The 27,219-nt window shown below is 41.9% G+C and overlaps 1 pseudogene; it reads right to left on the bottom strand.

Annotated features, from left to right (window-relative positions):
* Positions 1-18,875: 18,875 nt before the first annotated feature.
* Positions 18,876-25,560, bottom strand: LOC136508366 (protein STICHEL-like; annotated as a pseudogene).
* Between the last annotated feature and the right edge of the window lie 1,659 nt (positions 25,561-27,219).

Here is a 27,219-nt window from a genome sequence, read left to right as displayed (position 1 = left end):
TCAGCCGATATTTGCATCTTAGGATCGACTGTTCCAGCTTCTTTTGATTTGGTTGATGTTAGGACCTTAGTTTTTCCTTTGAATAGCCCAGCATCAACCATGTTTAGATCTCCTGGGAAAGGATTATAGTCAACTTTCATTTTCCAAGGCATATCAAAATTTGAGCCTCCTCTACTGAATAGCCCTCTGTATGTGCTACCGGAAGATTCTACATTCGTTGGTGGAATGAGAAGTAGCATTATGGAATTTGCAGAACTTCTTATTCTTTAATTGATCAGGGGGTAACATGACATGACCATCGAGCAACTTGATTTGCCCTTTCTAAAGTAAGAAATTGAAGAGCTTGTCTGATTTGGTGACATCAAAGTCATAGCTCTCCTCAACTCCTCTTCCCTAAGGATTTGGTTCCATCACTGTCTTCTTGCCCCAATTCCACTCAGCCATAGCAACCTCTTCTTCTTCATCTTCATAGCCGTCATCGACTGAGTATGGATCAATGGAGGCAAGCAGATCGTCATTATCAATTAGCCTCCTTTGATAACAAGGGAGCGGCAATGAGCTGTTAATGAAGAGGACCCTAAAGGCCAAATGGAGTCGGTCCTATTCCTCGAGGCAGTTGGGGCACCATGAGTTGTAACCTCCTAACGATGAAGGCGCTAACGTGATGATGCAGGTCTGTTGAGGGCCTCCTCAGCAAACTTCTTGCTGTTCTCCATGATCTCAAACCTACGGAAAAGCAGGAACTATACTAAGGACACGAAAGGTTTGAGATGAGGCGAGTTGTTTCTCGATCCCCAGCCGTGGTCTATATATATAGCCCAGGAAGGCAGAGAGATAGATTTTGCCAGCGGTGTGAAATAGCGATCATATACAAAAAAGGATCGACGTCCCGAGAATTTAGGAAACAGATAATGAAGAGATAACAGATTCAGACTTATTGCTCTCTCAAGTTACTGAATTCCATGGGATAATGCAAAAAATTTACATTGACTGGCAATGAGCCCACCAAAGCCTCTTTGGATTGAAGGAAGTTAGAATCCCTACAAGGCCAAAAGTCATCATAAACCAAGTCACATCAGCTCGTTAATTACGACAAGGAAGGAAAAGGCTGCCTGTCTAACAAATGCCCAACTGATTTCTCGAAGCCGCTGGAAAGAAGCTTGTGGCTTTCCCCGATGGGCATTTGGTTGAACAAACAAGGGGAAAGTGTCCACGCATTTTAGCCCTTGCAAACACTAGAACAACTCTACGATCATGGAGAGAAGACCTAGGCGATATCACAAGGATTCTTCTAACTGTAGTAGCTGATTCTCTTGTTCGACAAGGTGCTAAGATGGGAGACACAATCACCCTATGCACAAGAATTCTTCTAACCGCTTGAGACTTTCATAGCAAAAGGATAGACCATGGAGGGTCCGGCGGAGTCGAGAGCACTCGAGGAGGCAGATAGAAGAGAAACATGGCTAAATTGTTGAGTTGCTACCGCCAGGGTCGGATAAGCATTTTATAGCCGGCCTAGAAAGATGAGTCCAAGTGCCTGTGAAGCAATGATGCTCTCGTAAAAGTTTTGAAGCATGGGCTCATGAGTAGACATAGATGAGGACAAATAGTAGACCCCAAATTGAGATTCTTTACCCATGACTATGGACCTATCGGGGGCGTAGGCGTGATAATTTTGGAATAAAATTACTTTTATCCCAAAATTGGGGGGCATGTGTTTACACCAAAATTTGGAAGGAGTCTCGTAGAGACTTCAAAGCTCCTAAGATCATGTCATCAAGGAAGCAATTGCATGTAGATCAGAATTAGCTAATTCGAATGCAGCACTGGAATAGGCTTTCTTCAGGCAGCGCTGGCAGATAATGATAAAGGCTACGATCGGCACCAGGACGAAACATGATGGACTCTACAAAAGGGAAAAGATTAAGGTCCAAGTTATCTTAAATTAGGAATGTTTTCTTTTATGCTAGAAAATTGTAACGAATCATGCTCGAATAGGATTCATGTTTAGACTCTGGGTATAAATACCAAACCCCGGCTATTGTAAAAGACAACAATCAATCCAATATACAAGTCATTTACTTTTTCGGCTCCGGCCACCCATTAGGAGTAGGAGTAGAGTAGATCTTGGTGAGTTCTTCAGCAAGTACGGCTACATCGATCTGGTCAACCTCCACTGCTTGTTGTCAGTACCGTCATGGCTTATACCTCTATTCGTATGGCTGCATCGATCCGGTCGACCTCCACTGTGACTCTGGTATAAGTTAGTTATCGATTCTTGCCTAGTTCAAGTATGGTCGCATCGATCCGGTCGACCCCCACTACATGAACTAGATCAAGGTCAAGTTATCGGCTCTACCTTAGAATGGCAGTTTTTTGTAGATTCATTAAGTTACCAATATTGCTTATTGCTTTCATTATTCATCTAAATTACAGCAATATCACTCTGCCCGATTGGGATTGATCTAGATCGGCCTTATATCTTGTTTAGCCCATCGTTTGTTAATCTAAAACTGATCTAATTTGTACATTAAACGATGAGTTACGTTTTATCGGTTGTTTTACATCAATCTTGATCGTGCATAGCATGTGGTTAAAGCATGTTGCGTCTTGAGTAGATTTATTGGCTAGCAAAAACTGTTCCATGGCCCGTTATCATGGCCTATGTGATTCTGCCTCACACCCCACTATTAGCACCGTGAAGTGGGGATCGTTATTCGATAGATCTATTCCTAATAAGGTATGACTTTAACTGTGCGCTATGCCTGAATCGGTTGTTTTAGCTGATATCGAGTGCTTTCATGAGCAGTTCGCATCATGAGACCATTGAAGTAAAGATAGGTTGAAAGATGTGTTAGCCCCATGATCTTATTATTGTATTATGGCCTACATGATTCTGCCTCATGCCCCACTGAATATTAGTAATGAGTTAGGGTCGTCGAGTCTATTGTTATTTCTATGGCCTGCATGATTCTACCTCATGCTCCATTGGTCATAGCGATAGATGAGATCTAACATGTTCATTAGATTTACCTTTATTAAACTGGTTAAATGGTGTTGAATTGTTTCTTTATGTAAAAAGGGGTTCGGTTGCTTGTAATCATTGGCTCAGCATAAACCAATCATTGTTGACATCTTATTGCCATTGATTAATATCTACTCAAATAACGACATTTATCTTGAATGATAACCAATTCTTCTTATACAATCCGATGAGCTTTAACGGATTTATTCTCATGAATATGCTAGAATCGACTGTTTAGTCGATCTCCTTTCATATCGTCTCTCAGAGCCGCACATTCGGGACTGTTTAGGCAACGCTAGCAAGTTCCGCCCTTAATTACTGATAAGCTTTCTCTCCTTGTCCATTACAGGGTCAAATTGACTGGCATGTCTCGAGAGGAGTGCGCAGGATCAATCATCCCTGCGCTGAAGCTAGGCGGATCTATAGCTCCATCGAGCAGACCCGTCCGGCTTGCTGCGTGTGTCCTCGGCATGGGACAAAAATTCTGTGTTAACAGTTGAAGAAGGTGCCTTTCCTAGGTCACATATTATCAGAGGATGGAATTTCTGTAGACCCATCCAAAATGCAAGAAGTGATGGATTGGAAAGCCCCAACCTTAGTTCATGAAGTTCAAAGTTTTCTTAGTTTAGTTGGATACTATCGTCGGTTTATCCTAGATTTCTCCAAGATATCCAAGCCTATGACGAGGTTACTTCAGAAGGACAAAAAGTTTATATGGACACCAGAGTGTGAAGCAGCTTTTCACACTATGGATTTTGCTAACTATTGTTCCTGTGTTGGCATAGCCTGACATTGAGAAACCATTTGATGTATTTTGTGATGCCTCAGGTACCGGTTTAGGGTGTGTTTTAATGCAGGAAGGCCGAGTCATTGCTTATGCCTTGCACCAGTTGAGAAAGCATGAAGTCAATTATCCAACGTATGATTTAGAGCTTGCAGCAGTTGTCCATGCTCTAAAAATTTGGAGACATTACCTGCTTGGTAATGTTTGCCATATCTACACTGATCACAAGAGCCTTAAGTACATTTTCACTCAACCTGAGTTGAACATTAGGCAGCGTAGATGGTTAGAATTGATCAAGGATTACAACCTAGAAGTGCATTATCATCCAGGGAAGGCCAATGTGGTTGCCGATGCCTTAAGTCGAAAGTATCATGGAAATTCTTTGTTGGAAGATGGTTTCAACTTATTGCATCTGGCAGTCCTACACAATATCACTGTTAGTTATTCCCTTGAGTCCAAGATCATTGAGCTATAAAACACTGATATTGGTATATTCCATATCAAGAGAAAGATGAAAGAAGAAGAAAGTAAGCATTTTCAATTGGATGAGAATGGTGTTTAGTGGTTTAAAGATCAACTTGTAGTGCCGAAGGATAGGGAGTTGAGAAACCAAATCCTAGAGAAAGCTCATTCTTCAAAGCTATCCATTCACCTAGGTAGCAGCAAGATGTACCAAGACTTGAAGACTAGATTTTGGTGGATAAAAATGAAAAAAAGAAATTGCGGCATACGTTGCAAGATGTGATAACTATTGCCGAGTTAAGGCCATTCATATGAAACCAGCAGGGTTACTTCAGCCACTGTCCATTCCAAGTTGGAAATGGGGGACATTAGTATGGATTTCATTATCGGACTTCCAAACACCCAAAAGGGTCATGATTCTATATGGGTAATTGTTGACCGTCTTACCAAGTCTATGCATTTTATTCCTGTCAATGCCACGTATCGAGCTCATCAATATGCAAAGCTATACATTGAGCAAATTGTCAGATTGCATGGTGTACCTAAGAGTATTGTATTAGATCGAGGGCCCCAATTTGTTAATGATTTTTGGGAACATCTGCATAAGTACTTGGGTACCACATTGATTCGTAGCTCTGCTTATCACCCCTAGAGCGTAGGTCAAACTGAACGTGTAAATCAGATCTTAGAAGATATGATGAGAGCATGTGTGATTTCTTCCAAGGGTTCATGGGAGGACTGGGATACCATTGGTTGAATTCTCCAACAATAATAGTTATCAAGAGAGCATCAAGATGGCTCCATTTGAAGCTTTATATGGTCACAAGTGTAGGACCCCTCTGAATTAGATTGAGCCTGGTGAAAGAAGGTATTACGAGATTGACTTTGTCAAAGAAGCCGAAGAGTGAGTTCAAATCATTCGACAACATATAGAAGCCGCTCAATCAAGACAAAAGAGTTATGCAGATAAGAGGAGAAGTCCTATTGCATTCCAAGTTGGAGATTATGTGTATCTGAAGGTATCCCCAATAAGGAAAGTACAAAGGTTTGGAGTAAAGCGAAAACTGGCTCCTAGGTATATTGGACCATACCAGATCATTGCACGAAAAGGACCCGTAGCCTACCAACTCTAGTTACCTCCAGAAATGAAAGCTATATTCAAGTGTTTTTCATGTCTCCCAACTCAAGAAATGTCTTCGTGTGCCCGAAGAAGCTATTGAACCCACTAGTATCAAGATTCAGTCAGATTTGACCTATGAAGAAAGACCTATTAGAGTGCTTGAAGAAATGGAAAGAGTGACTCATAGTAAAGTCATCAAGTTCTACAAGGTGATTTAGAATAATCATAGTGAGCAAGATGCTACGTGGGAACATGAGGACTATCTTCGTGAGGTTTATCCAGGGTTTCTACGAGGAATGGTAGGTCGTGCAATCTCTGGACGAGATTTCTTTTAGGGGGGAAGAGCTGTAACACCCTAGGTGTTAAGCATGCATTTAACCTTGACATTGCATGCTCACAAGCATCATTGAACATGCATGAGCATGAGCATCTCAATTAGTATCCCTTTGTTGGCTTATATTGCATGTGTTATTACTTAATTGCCTTACTTATGTTAGGGTTTGCATGTAACCAAGGTATAAATTGTTTGTGGAACCTTGGGAGTACCTTAAACATGTTTAGAATATCTTAAGGAACAACTTTGGTATTCATGACTAAGGCTAGTTTGGTCTCTAAGTCTTAGTTATATTGTAAGTCATCATTTTAAAGTGGTATGTTTGACCTAGGTTGAACTATGTCATATAGTCTTTGCATGGCAAAGCACCCTTAAGCAAAGTTGTAGTATTTGAGTATAGCAACAACTTTTATTTTTGGGTCATGAGCTAATTCAGTGCATAGCTTGGTCATTTTGAGCTCACAAAAATCAGCAAAACACAAGTTTTCCACACTTAGAAATTTTCTAAGTCAAAGTGCGTTTACAGTTTCGCCGTGCTGACTTTGTGATGATTTTTACTTCCTAATTGTTGCAATTTAGACTTTGATCATGTAATCAATATGGGACCTGGTATATAGGGCTACAACTTTTGTTAAGAAAGATTTCGCTAATGTGTCGTGGTTTAGGAGATTAGGGACATTGAAATGGCGCTGTCAGGCTTGATCGCGAGCTCTGATGGCCGTCGCGCATCGCGCCGTGGTGGCCGACCATGGGTAGAACTTGGCTGCCGCTGGCCATCGTCGGGCCCCCACCATGGTACGCTAGCGCGTGCTTAAGGAACACCCGCGCAACTCAGCTCAGTCACTCCCTTGCGCTCCCTCCCTCTCCTCTGCCTCCTCCTTCGCTCATGCACCGCAGCAGCACAGCATGGCGCTTGCCGCCGACGCCATTGCCAGCCGCCCGGCTTGGCACCACACTCGCGTCGCTCCTTCGCCACCGTCATAGCTTTGTCGTATCCCCACCACCTCACCATGCTCCTTGACTAGCTAGCAACGCATGATAGGCCTCCATGCGGTGCGCGGCCATCGCCGTCGTCTCGCCACCGTGCCACACCGTACGTGGTCGGGCCGTCTCCAACCACCACTTGCCATGATTGAGTGCGCGCTAGACTCATCGTAGGATGTAGAAGCTCGACCGTACCCTAGATTGTGTTGTCTCGATCAACTCTGGTGGCTCGCCATCGACCTACGTCCGCCATGCCGCCATGAGCACCGCCGTCACCTTTAGCGTCCGCAATCGATCCAACTAGCTAGCCCTAGGTGTGCGGGATGTCTAGGGGATCATCGTGGTGTCGGTGCCATCGCTGGAGAGCTCACCATCGATGAACTCTGTCCAGTCAATGCCAGGTACTCTATTTTTTAGCCTATGACACGCGGGCCCAACTGACTCAAAGGGCCCCAGCTGTCAGCGGCTTAGGTCTAGATGCTAGTTCATTTATTTAAGAAATGTATGCCAACTTTGAAAAATCATAAGTGGAGTTGTAGATGTCCAATTCTAGTGAACCAAATTTTGTTGTAATCCTCATGAAGGGTAGTGTTTTATAAAAATATGAAATGTACAGTTTTTAGTATTTTCATGGTGATTAAAATGTAGCTATATAAGTGCTTTCTAAATGTTAGCAATCTTGTAAAATAGATATCTTGAGCTAGAAAAATGAAAAAATTGTGGTTCCAATTTTTTGGACTCGAGTTGACATGCTTTAGCTAGAAAAAATAATAAACTTGCTGTACACTTGATTGAAGTAGGATCTTTCTATTTATCTATTGATAAATGGTATTTTCTGAGAAAATTGTAGGGATAAAATATGTAACATATTGCTATAAAAATTTTTGTATAGTAGTATGGCACTAATATGAAGCTAGAAAAAATATACAATCTGTTGTTTGACACTTTTCTATAGGGTTAACTATTTTCACTAAAATAGACCTTGATAGCTTGTCATTTTTGTAAAGAATGTTATACATGTTCAAATGTTATGAAATTTTTATAGTAGTCTATTGGGAGCACTTCAAAGCCACTGTAATTTTCTGAGAAATTATTGTGCACATTTGGTATATGTTTGTTATTTTCCCTAATTATCTAATTACATTAATAAAGGCATTTAAATGAATAGATTGGGCTTTACCATTATATTTTCTTGAGTGTATTTGATGTTCCTGAACTGTTGGTATAGTTGGTGATGTCAAATTTTGAATGCTTACATGTAGTAAATATATTGTTGCTCTATAATTCGATTTAGAAGTGCTTTCGGACAGATTCTGTTGTGGGGTATGTTGCATAGTCAAAATTATGTTTGCTATAGAAATAGTTAATAACTAAGTTGTAGGGAACTTCTTCATCTATCTTGTGTTAAAATTTCAGGGCAATAGACCAAATGGTTTAGGAGTTATAGCTGTTTTAAGTTAGTCTTCCGAAATACTTGTTCTCTGGAATTTCTGGACAACACTGGATAGATTGCCTGTTTGGGTTAGGATAGACTGTGAATTAGCTTTTGGTGATTAAATAAGAGTTGTAGGCAATTTTATAAGATTTTAGAAAGTCCAAAAACAAAACATTTGGATAAGTAGAACTTCAGTTATGATGTAAACTAGTAGCTGCTATGTGTAGCTCTGAAATTATCTTGCGTAGAATTTCGGTAATGAAAAGAGAAGAGATATGCACCTACTCAGTAAACAAGGAGTTAGCATTGTTATCATTGTTCTACTTAACCTCATTGTTGTAGCATGTACAGTCCCCTATCACATCATCCATGATCCTTCTTATGCATTCATGCGACTTACTTATGCATATGCATGCAATAGGTGCAACCGAGGAGACCACGTTGGTGGAGCTCAACGTTGATCCATAGGAGAACTAAGAGGTGCAGCACTAGGAGGTTCCTAGAGAATAAGAGCCTGAAGTCGATCACCTTCTCGAGTGCCCGGATCACCAGTCTGCAACGTTCGTGAAAGGCAAGCCCCAGAGCATTATAAGTCTCCCTACTTTATTAATGTCACCTAAGGTTATTCGTATTGATGCATTACGTGACAGGAGTTGTTTGGAAACACTTGCGCATATTACCTTTCCTTGACCAAAAATATCTACCATGAATCCTATTTAAGTCCAAGAATGCTTATTATGCTTAGCTATGCTTAGACCGGTAGAAGTCGGGTGATTTCCTGTCACCTACAAGCTCTAGGCGATAACTTGATCACGGTTGGCTATATTGTGCTATCGTGGAACATAACCTGGAACTGTTGAATAAATGGAGACCGGGCGGAGTCTTATGTTGTGGTATCATAGTGATTCCATCTATGTCATTTAAGGACCGGCCATTGGAGGTCATCTTGTCATGTTGAACGCATGCCTCTCACATAGTTGGCTAGATAAGTCGTTCCGACCACAAAGCCGAGTAGCTCAACACAGGGCGGGGACACGAGTAGTTAAAGTGCGCACCCTAGAGGTAGTAAGGATGTACAGAGAGCCAATGGCATAAGCCCAAGGGTAGGTTAGAGTTCTAAGCCCCCTTGGCAGATTGGTTGTATCTTTGAGGGTGCGACGTTGGTCCTACCTGCGATTGTACTTGAGTTGTCCCAAAGGTGACCTGATGCGACCCCGACAGGGGAAGTATGGGTGTGTGTTAGGAATAATTCTCCAGCTGGGTAGGAATCGATTTGAATCGTCGTCTCTCTCGGGATAGTGAGAACTTGACAGGATCACACTTCATCGTAGTAATTGATGGTATGAGATTATGCAAGAACTCAACTGGATATGGTTATTATTGTGATGACTTAATGGTACCAACATGTTTGGCATAGGATAGATGCTAATCTAGTACGAGATAGTATTAATAACTGGTGATTCACAACTTAAGAGATGTTGAACAACTTATGCTTTTTATGCAAATAATGTGTACCAGCTCTACTGATAAAGCTTTGCATACTCCTTGGTGTCTTAGCATTTTAGTTGGACGGGTAAGTCTAGCTGAGTACCTTCTCATACTCAGGGTTTTATTCCTATTGTTGCAGATAATGTTATATATCACGGCTACTGCAAGAACTGCTTTGCTCCTAGAGTGGATGAGGTCTAGGACCATGGGCAATGGTCATTCTGTTTATCATCTCACCCTTATGCTTTTGGTTGGAGATGACTATGAAATTGGCTCTGTATTAACCTATGTGTGATGTTGATGTCAGACTGCTTTGCTTTCGCTACTTTCAAACTTGGTTTGTAATAACTATGTGAACTCTGATGTATGTGAGATATTTGTGAACTGTGATATAACATGTGACTGGTTATCTTGAATCTCTATGATCTTGGTTTGTATGTTAGTTGTTTGAGATCCTTCGAGATTTCATCGGACTGCTGAGTTTATATGGGCTCAAGTATGACGGTTTGATCACTTCGGTGATTGGTACTGTACTTGTACTCTTATAAATTGGACGGTTCTGTGACAGAGGTCCAGGACGCAACTAAATGCGGAAGCGGGTGCTAGCCCTTTGGTGTGGTTAACCGCATGGTTTCCCAAAAGGATGCGGCCAATCGAGGTCATTCCCCGGGTGAGTTCATTATGAGTTGTGGACCTTTGGTTTCCTAGATGAGAGACCTAGCCATGGCCGGTGATGAGTGAGGGTATTGTCCCCTCTGGGTAGGTGAACTCTGGGATGCTGCCCCCAAGGGTAGTTCTGAGAGTGTGCCCACCATGGACTGTGGGATCTAGATCTCTAGGGTGGAGGTCCGGGCCGCGACTGAAGGTGGACGCGGGTGCTGGCCCTTTGATGCCGATGAACTCGTAGTTTTTGCGGCGGATGTGGCCATTGTGGGCCATGCCGCGAGTGAGTCCACCGGCGGTGTGAGGAGCCATCACTTCCTTCTCAACAAACGAGAGTGCACGACTGTCCCCTACCTGGCGCGCCAACTGTTGGTGTTTCGTAAACCGGACTAGTAGACTTATATGATTGTCGCGCTGCTCCAGGAAGACGATGGTAGCATCCAAAAGACACGAGAATTTATATTGGTTCAGGCCAGAGCCCTACGTCCAGTCTCAGAGATGATCGAGTGCGTGTTCCTCGCTTGAATGCTCTGAAGTTCTTACAATGGGGGGTGCAAGAATGGTGGAAGAGGAAGAAGAGCTAGAGCTAGGAGACGGGCAGCCCAAAGGGAAGCTTTAGGAGCCCTCTCCCACACTTGTATCTTTTTACTATTCTTAGTAGTTTTATTTGGGGCAAGGCAAGAAGCTTCATTGGAGAGCTTGTACCTTGGAGAATTCTTGGTATGAATAATAGTAAGGATTCTTCTTTGTGTTTGCTCTCATATTATCATTATAGCTATGCTTATGAAATAGGGCTAAGTTCTTATGTTATTAGATTAGCATATTGAACTTTATGCTTAATCCTTCATACAACATACATGTTTAGACCAAGAGCTAAGTTGAGGTGATGAGTTCTACTTTAAGTTAGTTTTGGTCATTATATTCTTACGGGTTCGTCGTCTGTCCCCGTGGCAGATGCTCTAGTAGAGGACTCCTGATAAAGACAGATATTCCTAGGCGACGCTATAGTAGTAGTCGATAGCATAGACTTGGTGTCTAGGCTAGAGGCTACCTTCGTTTGCCTCATATCCTCCGGTTGAGGGGTAGGCGACAGGTGGTGACATCAATGTCCGTCCTTCTTAATCCCCCATGTTCGGATACGGAGTAGAGCTGTTGGCCGGCATCACTTGGCAGACCAAGTGTGATCCGGTGCCCGAAGTAAGTTTATAGTGACCAAAGCTACCTTAGCTTAGAATCTCTAACCACTAGAAATTTATGTATTTGTATGACTATCTACTTAGCATAGCTATACAAGATAAACCTGCTCCTGTTAGGTATAATCTTTTATGCTTTATTCTTTTTTATCTTTATTCTAGAGATTGGCTTAAGTGTGTGTGTCACACTATCCAATATCTATCTAGGATTACCCCTGTTATGGACTTTGGTGTCGCAGAACCGACCAATTTATAAGAATACAAGTATAATGGCAATCCGCAAGCGGTCGCACTGTCATACTTGAACCCATATAAACCCGGTAGTCCGTCGAGTACCACGATGGGTCTCGATAAACGATTTACAACAACCAAGATCGTACAGGATTCAACATACATGCCACATATTACATACGGTTCGCAGATACTTTTCATCATCAGAGTACGAATAAAAAGTTATTACAAACTGAGTTTGGTAAACAAAGCGGAAGCAAATAAGTTCGAAGATAAAGTTTCCAACATAGTTTGATACAGTGCCAAGCCAGATCATGGTCCACAAAAGCAAAGATAGGAATTACTAAAGAAGCCTGCCCAAGGCTTACTCCTCATCCACAGCGGGATAGAAGCAACTCTTGCAATAACCATGATACACAGTGCCATCTGCAACAATGGGAAAATAAACCCTGAGTACGAGAAGGTACTCAGCTAGACTTACCCGTCATGAACTAGAAATAAAATGACTCCAAGGATTATGCAAGGCTGTATAAGTGGACGTAACTTGACAACATTTTGCGAAGAAGGCAATTAACCGTTGTACAATTGTGATTCTTTTATCAAGTTAATTATAACTATCCATTTCTAGATTAGCAACTATCATGTGCCAAACATGTGGTATATTATTTAGAATCATACAATAGTAACCATAGCAGGTATTGTAATTCCATATTCATTTGAACCATCATATTTCATAATATAGTTGCTACGATGTTGGGACTAGCCAAGTTTCTCACTATCCGGGAGAGACGGCGATTCGAATCGATTTCAACCAGCTGGGAATTTATTCCTAACACAAACTCAGATCTATCAGCCATGATAGTCTTAGGTCACCTTTGGTACAACTCAGGTACACATTTCGCGGGTCCGTACCACGCCGCACAATCTGGAACACCAGATGCCAGGATGCTCAGGCCAAGCCTGCCCTTGGGCTCAGTCTGATCGTTCCCCGGAAGGAGCGCACAACAGAACGGTTCCCGGCCTGAGTTGAATTACTCGGCTTCGCGGTCGGAACGAGTTATCCGGCCAGCTAAGTGAGAGGCATGCGTTCAATCTTGTCAGAAGCGCCAACAACAGTACGGTCCTTAATCGACACAGACGGGGATAAATCCACACCCAAGACCTCCATGTCTTGTTGCTTCTCTATCGACTTCCCATCCGGTCTCAATTTATTTTTACCACATGGTTCTGTTCCACGATAGCAGATATAGCCAACCGTGCTCCGGTATCCACCTATCTCTTACAGGTGACAGGACATCACCTGACTTCTACCGGTCTAAGCATGGCTAAGCATATATTCGATCCTGGACCTATACCGGTTAAAGGGTTAATATCTGGACAAGGAATGTACATGCATCAAGTGGTTTCATTCAACTCTTATACCTAATGCATCAATCATAAATACGTAAGTAAACATTTGTAAATTACTGGGAGACTTATAATGCTCCGGGGCTTGCCTCGCAGAAAGGAAGTAGGGCGGTGGTCAGGGCACTCCGGAAGCTCTTCAGGGTTCTGCTCCACGCCTTCGGGAGCTGGGGCTTGCGGATTCTCCTGCGGGTTCCCTTCCTCTGCTTCTTCGAATTCCAGCAACGTGATCTCTTCCTCCGATCCTAGATGCATGAGTATGGTATAAGTATTACGAATGCATATATGTTAACAAGTGCATCACGTTGTTTGAGTAGGTGCATATCTCTTCTTGATTATTACTTAACTACTTCTACAATGCATCGATTATGTCACAAACAGTAGCTACTCGTTTGACTCATAACTGGAGTTCTACAAATCCAAAAATAGTGATCCTGGACTTTCTGGAAAGCTTATCAAATTCTCTACAACTTTGTTATTAACTATTTTTATAGTCTACACTAGTTTCAACATGTAACTCATCACAATCTAGAATCAGTCCGGAAATGATTTAACATGCAATATAAAGTAAGAATACTTCTACTTTATGTAATCATTCCAAATTTGACAAACTAGAACCTACCAACAGTGTAAGCATACCAATTACAGTTAAGATGATATAATGGTGAAGACCAAACTATTTATTAAATTGCCTTTATTATTTTATTTAGATATCTAGGTTAAATAATAAATATATATCAGATGTGCTTAATAAATTCTCAAAAATTTACAGAGCCTTACTAATGCTATCAAAGGACTACTATAAAAATTTCATGTTATTTTACTAAGTAGAACATTCTATACAAAAATGATAAGGAAGCAAGGCTTGAAATAGCATAAATGGAAAATCCTATTGAAAAGTGTCAAGCAACAGATTTCTTATTTTTCTTAACATCCATATGGTACTAGTATCACCTCCAATATATTTCATGAATTTTGGACTCATAATTAATTTATAAAAATTCATGCAAGGATTAACTATTTATAAAAGAAAAATCTATAACTATAGATCTACACATGCACTGGTCCTCAAATTTTTACCCAAGCTCATGTATGACAAGAATAGCCTACCACAAAAATTTCATAATTTTTGGAGCACAGGAACTCTAGATATAAAATAAACAAATTTGAATGCATTCGAAAGCACATTTCAAATCCTTATTTAAATCTCCAGAAATTTCTACTGTTGAAGCCAAGAACATATTTTTCCTAAATACTACACTTCCTAAGGAACACAACCATATTTATTTCACAATTTTAGGAGCTACCAAACTAAAGATACAAAAATAACAAAACACATGAAATTAGGGTTTAAATCTGAAAAGAATGAACTAGCTTTCTAATACCAGTCACTGGCAACCGGGGCCCACCGGTCAGCCGGGCCCGCTTGTCAGCGACTGGAAACAGGGGAGGCGGTGCCGTTCGACGCGGCACGGCCCTAGCTCGTCGCCGGTGAACTTGCCGGTGGTATCGACTACGCCTACATGGTCTACTCATCCACCCGCACCCGATGGTGGCCTTCGCACGGCTAGAAGGAGCACCGAAGCTCATCACCGGCGACCATGGCGGGCGGCTACGATGGCACGGCGGGCGGAACGACGGCAAGGTGCCGGAGTTGGCCGTGAAGGCTCGAAAGGAGGTCCGGCCAAGTATAAACGAGCTACGACGAAGCCATTTTACCAACTAACTCAGCGAATGGAGGTCGGAGTCGGTGCGGCTACGACGACGGTCGTGGCGGCGGAGCACCGGCGAGGACCGCACGTGGCACGGGAGCTTACCGTGCTTCTACGGCTGGCAATATAGGCACGGTAGGACTGAGGGGGCACTACGTGGCTACTGTGGTGACAGAGGGGCGACAAGGGAGAGCTGGCGCCGGCAATGGCGTCGGCGGCGCTCCTGGGCTACAATGGCGGCTGCGGGTGAGCGATGGAGGCCGTGAAAATGAAAAATGGGACTCGGGGTGGGAGCGGGCGAGCGCTGCAGGTGATAAAGGCGGCCTAGGCCTGGCTCTACCGCGCGGGGCAGGACGCCGGCGACGCGCGGCCAGCCGCTGGCTCCACGCGGCGGCTCTGTCCTGGCAATGGTTGGCCACCGAAGACAGCCGATCAGCCGATTCAGACACCGCGATGGACGCCTGACAGCCAGTTTTGACGGCGTTCGTTCACTTAAACCGTGCTACGAAATCGAAAACCGTAATTAACAAACTTGTACCTCTATGTACCATCTACAATATCTCTTAAGAAACCTTCTTCTAATTCGCAATAGATAGGGAGAAAAATCAGTCCAAAGTTGAGCCTGTCAACTGCCATTGTAAAAAGGACTTAGAAAAATTCGTTAAGTAATGAAATCTTGGTTTTGCTGGTTTTTGTGGGACCCATTCAAGCATGTTAGAAGCTATATCAGTCCATGACCCAAACATAAAAGTTGTTCCTTATGTCAAATACTACAACTTTGCTTTAGTGAACTCCTCCATGCAAGGTCCCTAACACCTAGTTCAACTTTAGTCAAACATGTCACTTTGAAATCATGATACACATTCAAACCATGGCTAAATGACCCAACTGGCCCTAGCACTAAATACCAAAGTTGTTCCTAATGATATCCTAAGCATGTTAAAACAATTTGCAAGGTCATTTAAGCATTTCATGTAGTAGTCACTCATATAGCTATTCAGGTCAACACATGAAATATCACTTAAGTGCTTGATCATGAAATGTGGCCTTCATGAACAAGGTTCCTTTTGTTAACCTAAGTGTAGCTAAGGTGTTTTAGTAACTAGCACTACCCACTTGCATTCATTTGTACATGATCATATGCATATGTTCTAAGAAACACGAGATAACAAGTAATGTTTCATATGTTTCGATCAAATGTTTCAATTGTAAATGATGATTTATGATTGCTTGATGCTCATGCTCATGTTATGCAAGTCAAGTTATGCAAGGCTAACACCCGAGGTGTTACATTTGGTCTAGTATGCAGTCATGTTATCTTGTCCATATCCTTAATAGAGACTTTTACGCCATGCCTTCCTTTGGAAAAATATAAATGAACGATATCCGAATACTTCTAGGTGAAATGCTACAATGATATATCTGTGCGCTTGCGGAATATTTCTGCATGTGTTCAGAAATATCATCACGGCATTTCTGGTGCCATTACTAGGAAACACAAATCCTAGTGATGACACTAAGAAATGCCAACAACGGCCGGGCATGGTTGTCATCACGGTCTTGTGGCCACATCACGGCATGGTGCGGCATGGTGCTTACTGTGCCGACCGTGGCAGTATTGTAGGCACGGTGGTGGTTCGCCAGCCGTCTTATGCAATATGGTCTCCGCCGTGGCCTTCGTCATTGTTTCCTTGTTTCCTAGGGCATCGTACGATAGTTGGTAGCCGCCCCTAGGTCATTGATCGCCTGGTTGTCTTGAGGAGATGAGGGCCACGATCCCGATCGCTTGGGTCATGGTTCCCCACCGATCTAGATGGCCTTCAAGTCAAAGCCTTCACTGTGGATCCCATCCCGTAGTGGGTGGGATAGTACACGTGTCTTGTTGGGCCGTATCTGGCCAGTGGTCATCATGCCCATCGTCACCGTCCTGGGGCGGTATTGTCTTGTCTAAGCTGCGTGGTGTAGGGTTGGTGTTTGATCGGACCGAGGTGACTGTTGTCCCCTTAGCCCTTGTGAGGTTAGTGCGGCATACCTATCCTTGTCAGAACAGGCATAACTGGTGGGGCTCGACCTCTCCCTGTCCCTTCCAGAGGTCGCGATGAGGGATAGGTCGTGTGCCCTTCGAGCGCCATGCGGCTAAAGCATGAGGAAAAGGCCACGGCTGACCCCGGCCTTATCGTCTGGCCTAGTTTGCTCATCTTAGCTGGGCCTCGGTCGTTCAGGCCTTCGCCAGCTGGTGTATTGTGGGGTGCGTGGCCTGCTAACTAATCAGTGCCTTGAAACACCCCAGGGGTATGACCCCGACAGGAAGAGACAGAGCAATTAATCTTAAGCAACAAAGGTAAATTAATGATAGCAAGAATGTCCTTAGTACGAGGGGCGTCCTTGCCCTGAATTCAATCAGGCACAATGCACAACGAGCCCTACATTTTAATAACTAGACCCAACGTGGTGGAATACAGAGGAAGGACAGTGCTGTTACCACCTGCCAACTACCACAATCTATTCGGGGATCTAGTCGTACCTACAGGCAAGATATAGCCTAAGCACCACGCTTAATATATAAACTCGCTGCTTCAATCCGAACTCCGGTGAAATGAGATCGAAGCACCCTAACCAGACGGTAGAATAAGTACTAACGATGAACGAACTAAACACTAAGATAACTATGATGCTAATGCCAAAGAACAAGTACCTAGGCTCACTAATGATGAACAAGAGCAAGACAGGACTTGAACTAAGCAAATCTATAATACTGAATAAAGTACTTAACAAAGTAAAGTACTAAATAAAGTAAATGCTAAATAAAAGATTACAAATGAGATATACTAGACCAGAAGACTCTTCCGAACTCTGAGGCGAGCTCCGCTCTAACTCTATCACTACTAGCTAGCTACTACTTCTAAAGCTACTACTCTTAAGAGCTTGCTAGAAGCTTGGAGAGCTTGGAATGCTTGGATTGCTTCAGGGATGATCTTCACCGAGCACCACTGCCCCTTTTATATAGTGCGTAGAGGGCAGGGGATACTTGTAAGCAGCACTAAGGCGGTGGGGAGGTGCCTTGGGCGGCGGGCGATGCTAGGGGTGTCAGTCGACCGTCCCTTGCGCCACCTCACCATCCAACGGCGATGGATGGTGGTTTCATGCTCCTGTGGCGGTTGCTTCGGTCAAAAAGACGGTTTAGGGGTCGGTTTGGCCCCTCCAAGTGTATGACAATGGACCCATGGATCCAAGGGAGCTCAACCTCCACCTTTGGATCAAACCGACATAGATCAACGCTGGAGAGACAGTGTAGAGGCTCTCCCATGGATCAGTGACGTGGCAGGGGCCAGGGGACGTTGGCCGACGCCGATGTGGCGTTAGTCGACGTGGCCCTGTGGGCCCACGGCTCCCTGCCACGTCCACTTGCCTTCTATGCACTTCTTTTGTACATTTTTGTGAAAATTCCTGCATACAAATAATTTTTCCAGTACAAGTGGAACTAGGTGAATTATAAACATGAAATGATGCATATGATGTTGTTTTACCTTTGTTTTGGGTGGAATGTTGATGGTCAAAATGGGTGTTAATGACCATAGAACGAAAAAGGACAATGAAGACATCGATCATTGGCTCCTTTGTCGAAGGGGTTGTTCGTCTCTATGCCGGTACGAAGACCGGTGACCAGGTCTCCCGACTAGGACCTGATCTAGGAGGGAAGAAAAAGTTTGGTTCAAGCCGGACGGGTTCTCAGAGCATCATTTACTAATTCATTTAGGTGGTACAAAAATGCTAAAGTGAACACCAGTCTTCGGCATGCATTGGCCCCACAAGATCGACCACATCATCGTGGCCCTGCCGTGCCACACTGACCAGCGGGGCTAGTTGAATAAAATGGTAATCGCTACCTCTAAGTTGTAGAACATCAAGCGGTAAGAGTATCATAGAATAAGATCAGATTTGTCAGAATTGGATAAAAAGGAGCAAAACACTGACAGAATGAAGCATAACAGGTAATATGAACGCAGGATCAGTAGTACAAAAGAGCAGACAGATTTGATAACATAAGTCTATATTGATCAGTTTCATTCATGTGATGTTCCTCGTTGGACATTGTCTACAAAGTAAAAACATTACAAGATGCATTCTCTTTCTTTTTTTTCCCCCATGATAACAAGGAGCATATAATAACTTTTGGGACCACATATAAATACAACGTCAAGGTTTCACGTGCAGCTGAATGCTGGAGAAATTGTCCTCCATCCCTGAAGTTGTCATAGATTAGTTATTGCACCAAAGTACTGCCCCGTGAAGGCCAAAAATATGCGGCCTTCAGAGTTGAATTTCAGGCTGGAAGAAGGATGCACAGCATGTATTTTTATTCCCAGGCTCGCTGCATCATCAACGGCATGTTAAACAGCTCTGCCAGACTAAGCAGATTTCACACGCATCTGCCTCTTCGTCTGCATTACACACAGGTGTCAGGTTGCATCCTGATGTTTGGTGCCACTGAGAAGATAAGAGCATTTGATATTTACCTTTACTCCCCTTGGTTTTTGTGTTTTCCAACAAGGGAAAAGGCCATGGCATCCCGATTTTCCAAGATCAGAGCATCTGTAAATTAGACATGGTAAGCATGGTGAATTTCAGAGGCCACACAGAATTTCAAACAGAATGAATGCAATATGTCGAGGACATGTCATAAATTCTAAAGATTAGTATCGCTCAACTTCAACAATCAGATGCACCATGTCATGACAACAAATCAAGTTGTCTCTAATTAATTTGACTAGAAAGAAAAAATCAAATTTGCATGTTAATCAATGTCCAAGCTGCATTGACTTACACGCTCTCTTTGTCGCAATCAACCATGTCATCCTTTTTGTGCATTCTGCTTGGTGAAATGGCAAAGCCATTTTCACTTCTTCCACTCTGGTGCTTCTGAGAACCATAACTCTCAACTATCTTCAGAGCTTTTATCTCATGAGCAAGATCCTCATCTGCATGGCCTGGGGGCACAACTAGGGACATTGAGGACTTCCTTTGGTATTGGTTGCCAACAAATTGAGACAGAACCTGATGTTGATCGTGTCTTTCCTGATTCATCAGACCTGGTGTGTGCTTTTCAGAAACCTGGAGCCATGCGCTTTCCAGTCGCTGTTCATCATTTGTTGATTCTTTTGAAGTCTGGATGGGAACTTCCGAACACAACCTTTCATCAGAACATGCAGTATTTTTGTACGTCTCCAGTTCTTTCTTTACTTCATCAGGATGATCAAAGCTTCTCCTTGAATCCAAAGTTCCCTTTAGTCGGTCACTGTTTGCTGAGCAACTCAAGACATCAGACTCGTACCTTCTTACATTAGGACCAGCCTCTAATGTTATTTCTCCGTCCATCAATTCTGCTAGTGGACTAATTTTGACTTCCACATTGCATTTCAGTACTGTCTCAATTGAATTGGTAATGCTACTCAAAAATCTTTGAGCTCTAGATTTTATGCCACAGTCCTCAAATGCAATGAAAGCAATCGCATGGCCTGACAGATATGAAAATGAAGATTATAACCCAATAACAGAGAATAGGTAGCCAACCATTTAAAATACCGGGCCATATGGAGAATTTAACTCAATTTCAACTTTGAGAGATGCATTTATTTCAACCTTTGTGGATACCACTGACATACTTCTTACAGACTTGAATCACATGTCTGAAGATGAAATCTTAAGTGTATTAAAAAACATAAAAAAAAGACTAATCAATGAGGATCACGTATTTTGCTTTCAGAGAAAGAAGTATGAGCATCTTAGTGACAGCAAGCGATAAATGATAAGTAACCCACTTAAAGACATTCCATGTTGATAGCAAGAAAAAGTGAAAAACATAAGACATGCTTACCCTCAAATTGCCTGATTGATACTAGTTTCCCATGGTCAAGAAGTAGCTGTTGTAATGTCTTCGAGTGGCAGTTCTCAATGCATCTTATCCAAACCTGGGCAAGGCTATCTGAGATTCCATTTACTAGGGCCCTTTGCTGGGAACAGTTGTCATTCAGTTGATTAGAATTGAGTGGAACTCTATCAACAGACCTACACTCTCCATAAACCAAGTTGTCATTCAGTCTCAACCGAGATGAATGTGAGGCAAGGACCTGAGGACTCGAGTGCACACTAATTGTTTTGGCGTCAATTGTTCTCTTAGAAATGCCAAAGGCAGATAATGAATGAGAAACAGTTCTGCTGGAGGATTCCCTTGCTATCTCAGACATAGCATCATTGGCTACTTTATGGTGTTCTTGAGTACTGCATTTTTGTTGGTTCATATCTGAACTATGACCACATCCAAGTTGTAGTAGAGCAGCAGTAAACCACGTGGGACGCTCACTTGAAAGCCTTATCTGCTTTTCAGCATCAGAAAGAATCTTCAATGCTTGTTGTAATCTTTCTAACTCTGCTTCCGTTACTACAGAGCATAAACAAAGTCGTTAGCAGATAGATCATGTAGACTAATGAAGGGCAAGGTTCAAATCAGCCTCATTGGCTCACTGCTTAAAAAACAAGCAAAGGCTGCCTTCAAATATGCAATTGTCAGTGACTTTGCCTGCTTCACAGGCATGCTGCATGAATACATGAAAAAATATTACTCCCTCCATTCCACATTGTAAGTCGTTTTGGCTTTTCGAGGTACATAGATTTTGCTACGCACCTAGATATATATTATGTCTAGATACAAAGTAAAAGGTATGTATTTAGTTAAGCCAGAACAAATTACAATTTGGAATTGAGGGAGTAAAACACACTTATGTGATGTGATTCTGATGAATGAACCAAGGAGAGTCATTTTTGTTAGTCTAAACAAAATGTTTTGAAATTACTTCCATCAATCACCTAGTATGACTGCTAATAGCCTAATATAATATAGTAGTTTTTGTGATACAAAATAAATCATGAAGCAATGATATTTATGATGAGAAAAGAATAAAGATGGAGAGGAAGAAAGAATGAATGAGCTGAAAACACCAACAGAACAATAAGGTATGGTTGAATGTACTCACAACTTCGACCACCAACTGCTGAGCCATTACAACAAGTAACATCAGCCAATTTGTAGGTGCCAGCAATGATGTCCATGATGAGCCCAGCTAACTGAGACATTAATGCCATTGGATCAGTGCCAGAATCCATCAGCTCTCTGGATCTTTTCACTGTCTCAGCCGTATCTCCTGACATAGCTATCTCCAGAAGATCAAGCAATTTCTCTTCCGAGACAACACCGACCTTTAAAATGAAATTTGCAATCATTATCTTGATAGAATAACTGATATCTCGCTCAAAAGTCATTCTAAAATAAAGGAAGAAATTTAGCATGCCCATTACTTGTGCAGTTATGCAGAAACTGAACAGCATTTCAACTCCCCAAAAGGACACTTTAGTATCATGTCTTAGTTTCTACAGTGTACAATTTCAGAAACAACCCATTTTCAAAAAACACATGTTTTCATTTAGAGACGAGGTGAATATGACAAAGGCACAGATATATGGTCAGTGACAATATTAACCTCAGATTGAGTACTTTATCTGTTTTTTTCTTTCTTAACATCTGGGATAACTTTGACACCGAACTTTACAGGTTTACTTAACTTTATGTGCATTACGTACATGATTTATTGGAGAAAAAAATAATAGAACCCCAAAATATGCTGAATTCACTGGGGGACACCAGAATGCATGGATATAAAATACACAAATAGTCCATTAAATCAGAGATTGGAGGAAAAATGCAATACAGATCAGAGAACAACTTTCATTTCATGTAATTCAAAGCAATATTCGTCATTAAAAGAATTGATTGATCATAGCAAGAAATTTACCAGATCGTTGACAAGTGAAGGAGTTATCTTTTTCCCTAACAAACTCAATTGATCTAACATTGTTTCTGCATCTCGTAGTGAGCCATCTGAATTCAGAGCTATAAAATCCAAAGCTGCCAGCTCAACATCAAGATTTTCCTTGACACAAATTTTCCTCAAGCGGCACACAGTGTCAATATCTTTGATCTTAGAGAACACATACTTCTGGCAACGTGATACGACTGCTCGAGGTAGGTTGTCTGGGTCAATTGTAATAAATATGAACACAACACGAGGAAATGGTTCATCAAGAAACTTCATAAATGCTGACCATAATTTGGAAGGTATCATGTGGCATTCATCAACAACAAACACCTTATACCGGGGCAAAGGTGCAGATGGTGGCAAATTTTCCAGTAAGTGCTTAATTATGCTTATACACTTTCTGTTACTTGCGTCAACTTCTTTTAGATTGGTACCTTTTCCACTGAAGAAATCAGTGCACTGATTACATACCCCACAGGGTTTGTTATCTCCAGTAGTAAGGCAATTTAGAGCTGCTGAAAATATCCTTGCAGTCGATGTTTTTCCAGGTTCCACGAGGACCTTGAAAAAGATAGGCAGTAGCTATCCTTTCCCTTGTTATAGCATTACTAAGTGATTGGGCTGCAATGTTTTGACCAACAATTTCAGGGAATGTCCTTGGTCTATATTTTTGGCTCAAGCTTCTCGGGTCTGACTCGGCCAGATCAGCACTACGAACAGATAGATCCATCCCATCCTGGCTTTTACAGCTTGACCATCTTTTCCCATCTAACCGGCTTGAAGCTTCCATATCAAGCTCCCCTATATTGGTTGAGAGTTCATCACTTGATGAATCAAATGATGAAGAACCAAAATCATAGCTATTTCCCAAAAGTGGCATTCCCTGAGCAGACTTTTTCGAATGAGCCCATTTCATTGAACCAAATGATCTCTTCTTCTTATGCATTGTCTGACTCCCACATATTAGGCTGCTACCTTTTCTTCGAAGTATAGCAGATAGTGAAGGAGAATAATTACTTCCTTCAGATCCTCGATGTTTTCTCCTATTTGATGCACAGCAAGGGACATGCGACCTCTGACTTCTCAGAACTGATGATTGGTTGGACTCATCACCATCAAAAGAAGTAGCAGTCCTAGCATCCCAAGAACCAACAGTGCTGGTGTTCCTTCTTACGTGCCTGTAATAGGAGCTAGTAGAAACAGGTGTGCAAGAAAAGGAAGATCCCTCTCTTCTACCTATTTTCAGTAGTTTTGAGGGATTTGAAGAGCTGACACATCCACATGCAGCAAATAGCGGAGATGTAGGGCGAGAGAAGTAGCTCCTTTGAAATATCTCCAGAGTCTCTGAGTTGCAGTTCTCAGTATCCTCAGATTGCTCACCGGAATTAACCTGAAGATCTGACAACTTCGAGACAGCTTGGTTTCTGACTGCACCTTTTTTGGACAAAACACCCTTTCTCCTTCTAGCTATTCTTTTGACAGGAGTAGATGATGTTGAACTCTGAACATTGTAGATGCTGGCTGGAGGACCCAGATATGCATCACCTTTGGAGTTTACCCCATTAGATTTGCATGGACTGTCCAGGATTAGCTCACCGGATGGTTGCTTAACATCCTCATCTATCTTCATTCCACTTTCACTAGATTTACAAGAATTCTGCCTCCAATTGTAGAGATAAACCTTTCTTCGTTTCTTTTCAGTGTTTGCAGGTGCACAAGGTGACTCATTGAGCTTTGGCGCTAAATTACTAGAAATCCCACCGTTGTATGTAATCCTTGAAGTTGCCACCAGTGACCTAGAACTCAAAGGTGATCTCCATGTTGAGCAAGTATCAGGGTCCTGCAAGCAGTGCGCCTTTTGCAAAGCAGTAAGTTCCTTCCTCAAGTGAAGCTCACTTGGGCCAACACACCCTCCAACCATAGTCCCCATCTCCAGTCTGGAAAGACGCCGACTTGTCTAACAGAGAGCAAAACAGTAAATATTAAAAGACATCAGCATCCAGGAAAAGAACTGTGGTATGTTCGTTACAAACAATTTTAATGTGTTCACAGTTTAAGATAGGTAGCAAATTACAAAGACACATTGTTCGATACATCTTAAAAACATAAAAAGATCGGTATAAAGCAGTGAACATAATTTCAGCTTCCGAAGCAGGCATGCTCAAGCTGCGACTTGGGAAGGAATGCATATCTAGAACAGGAAGTAAATATACTGATGGGGATGGGTATCCGTGGTAAATAAAAAATCAGAACGAATCATCATGAAAAAAAAAATGCTATGCGCAAACCGTGAAACCTAAGCTTGTAGCCACCAGTTTTTTTTTGGGAAGGATTTGATGCAAAAGAGGAGAAATGATGTCGTATACAGTTTATTCCTGAATCAAGAAAGGGAAAGGGGTGTTTCAAAAAAGAAAGGGAAGGGGAAACGTGTATTTACTCTAATTCATACGTGTTACAGATGGAATGGAACGAAATTTAGTTTAATTCCACTCCGATTCACTCCTGACACATGCGCATCGGAAGAAGGAAGAAAAACGGCATCAGGAAGAGGGACTGGGATGAAATGAATGTTGGATGAAAAGGAATCTGAAATATTTTGGGAGGAAACGGCCGACGAACGCATTGCAAACCAAATTTGCAGCCGCTAACCATGCAAGAATCAATCCCCAAGAACCAGGAAGCTGGAGCACACAGCACTACAGCAGCATTCCGCCACCAAGATCCGAAACGTGCTTTGAAGAAAAAGGGGGAAGAAGAACTCACGGCAATCACGGAGCAAGCCAGGAGCCAGGTGGCATCGACGAAACCTGCAGCAGCGCGCACGGGAAGGAGGGGGAACGAACAGTTCAAACTGGTCCTAGTCCTTGAAAGGCATCAAGAAGCCAAAAGGCGTCGGAAAAGGAGGCGCCTTTGGAGGTGGAACCTACATCCGTCGCCATCGGGCAGTGAATGCCGGAGGAGACGGTGATAGGCGCTTCTTTCGTTTTTAGTCACAAAAAGTTGGAACTTTCGCGTAGCATTTTCGTTTTTATTTGGTAATTAGTGTTTAAACATGAACTAAGTAGACTCAAAACGTTCGTCTTGTAATTTTCTATCAAACTGTGCAATTAGTTTTTTTATCTACATTTAATGCTCCATGCACAGACCGCAAACATTCAATGTGACAGGTATGTAGCACTTTTTGAAATTTGGGGTGAAACTAAACACGCTCTTGCTCCGTGTGTTCCCTCTGCACCACAGTACAGTTTGTCGGCTGACACACACAGAATATAATGCAGCAGAAATGAATCTCTTTTTCGAAGAACAATCAACCGGATAATAAAATCAGGAAGGTTAAACGGCCTTCGGTTTTCTATTAAAAAGTGTCTCCTTTTTTGTGACAGAGGTTGTCAAGTTATGTTCGAAAATATTGGTTGTGGTGTGAGTTTGAATGAAATTTGATTGTATGCACACAGTAATCAATTACCAGGATGAATTATTGTGCTTTAGTATCTCTGTCAAATGTACTCTCCCGTTTCCATATTATAAGTCGCTTTGACTTTTTTGATACATATATTTTGCTATACATATAGATATAATAATATATCTAGATACATAATAAAATGAATGAACCAAAAAATCAAAAGTGACTTATAATTTAGAACGGAGGGAGTACTAGCTTTGTCCTAGAAAAAAATATAATTCTAGGTTTGGTCATAGTTAAACTAACTTAAGTTTAGCTGGATTTATAAAAAAAAATAGTAAACATTAAGACTCTAATTAGATGTATCATAAAAATATATTACATAGCAAATCTAGTGATAATTATATTACTTTTTATACACATTTTGTTGAACTTAAGATAATTTCAATGAACTCCATTCTAGAATTGTAGTCTTATTGGACTGGAGTGAGTATTTGTATTATTATAAGTTTTCTATTAATGGATTATCCTCTAATTTGATTACTATTCTTAGAATAAAATTGGAACCATTTTATCATTTAAATACTAATGATGGTTTCTATAACCTCTCTTTTGCAAGTATATAGATCTGATCGTGTGAACACAAAAGGGGGCTAGAAAAGATACATTAGAAAAAAGAATATATATATATATAGGCGCCTCCGTTCTCACTTGGTGTTCTCTCTCCGCTCACCGGTAACGTCCTTGAACTTAGGGCCAAGGCTGTCGATTTATGATCATACGTGCTAGAATTATATACAGACACATATGGTGACTTATGAATCTCGAAATCTTAGTAGTTTAGAGGTGCATGTATGTTTGTCCATAGGGTTGAGTGTATATGCATTCATGTTAGCTTCTATGTCTCTAATGTGATTAACAATAAAAAGAGTCAAGATATAATAATAGCACCGCTTAATAAGCATGATTATTATAAAAGTGTTGATGACCATTAAACTGTTACTACTAGTTGAGTACGCGTTCGGTCCACGTATTTAGTAAAACATAAAATCTTCATTAGATGTGTCCTAATATGGTACCCAAATAAGTTTAGGTGAATCAAAATATTTT

This window comes from Miscanthus floridulus, chromosome 15 (assembly GCF_019320115.1).
Source record: "Miscanthus floridulus cultivar M001 chromosome 15, ASM1932011v1, whole genome shotgun sequence".
In the NCBI taxonomy this organism is placed as follows: domain Eukaryota; kingdom Viridiplantae; phylum Streptophyta; class Magnoliopsida; order Poales; family Poaceae; genus Miscanthus; species Miscanthus floridulus.
This window is presented reverse-complemented; position numbering and strand designations above follow the sequence as displayed.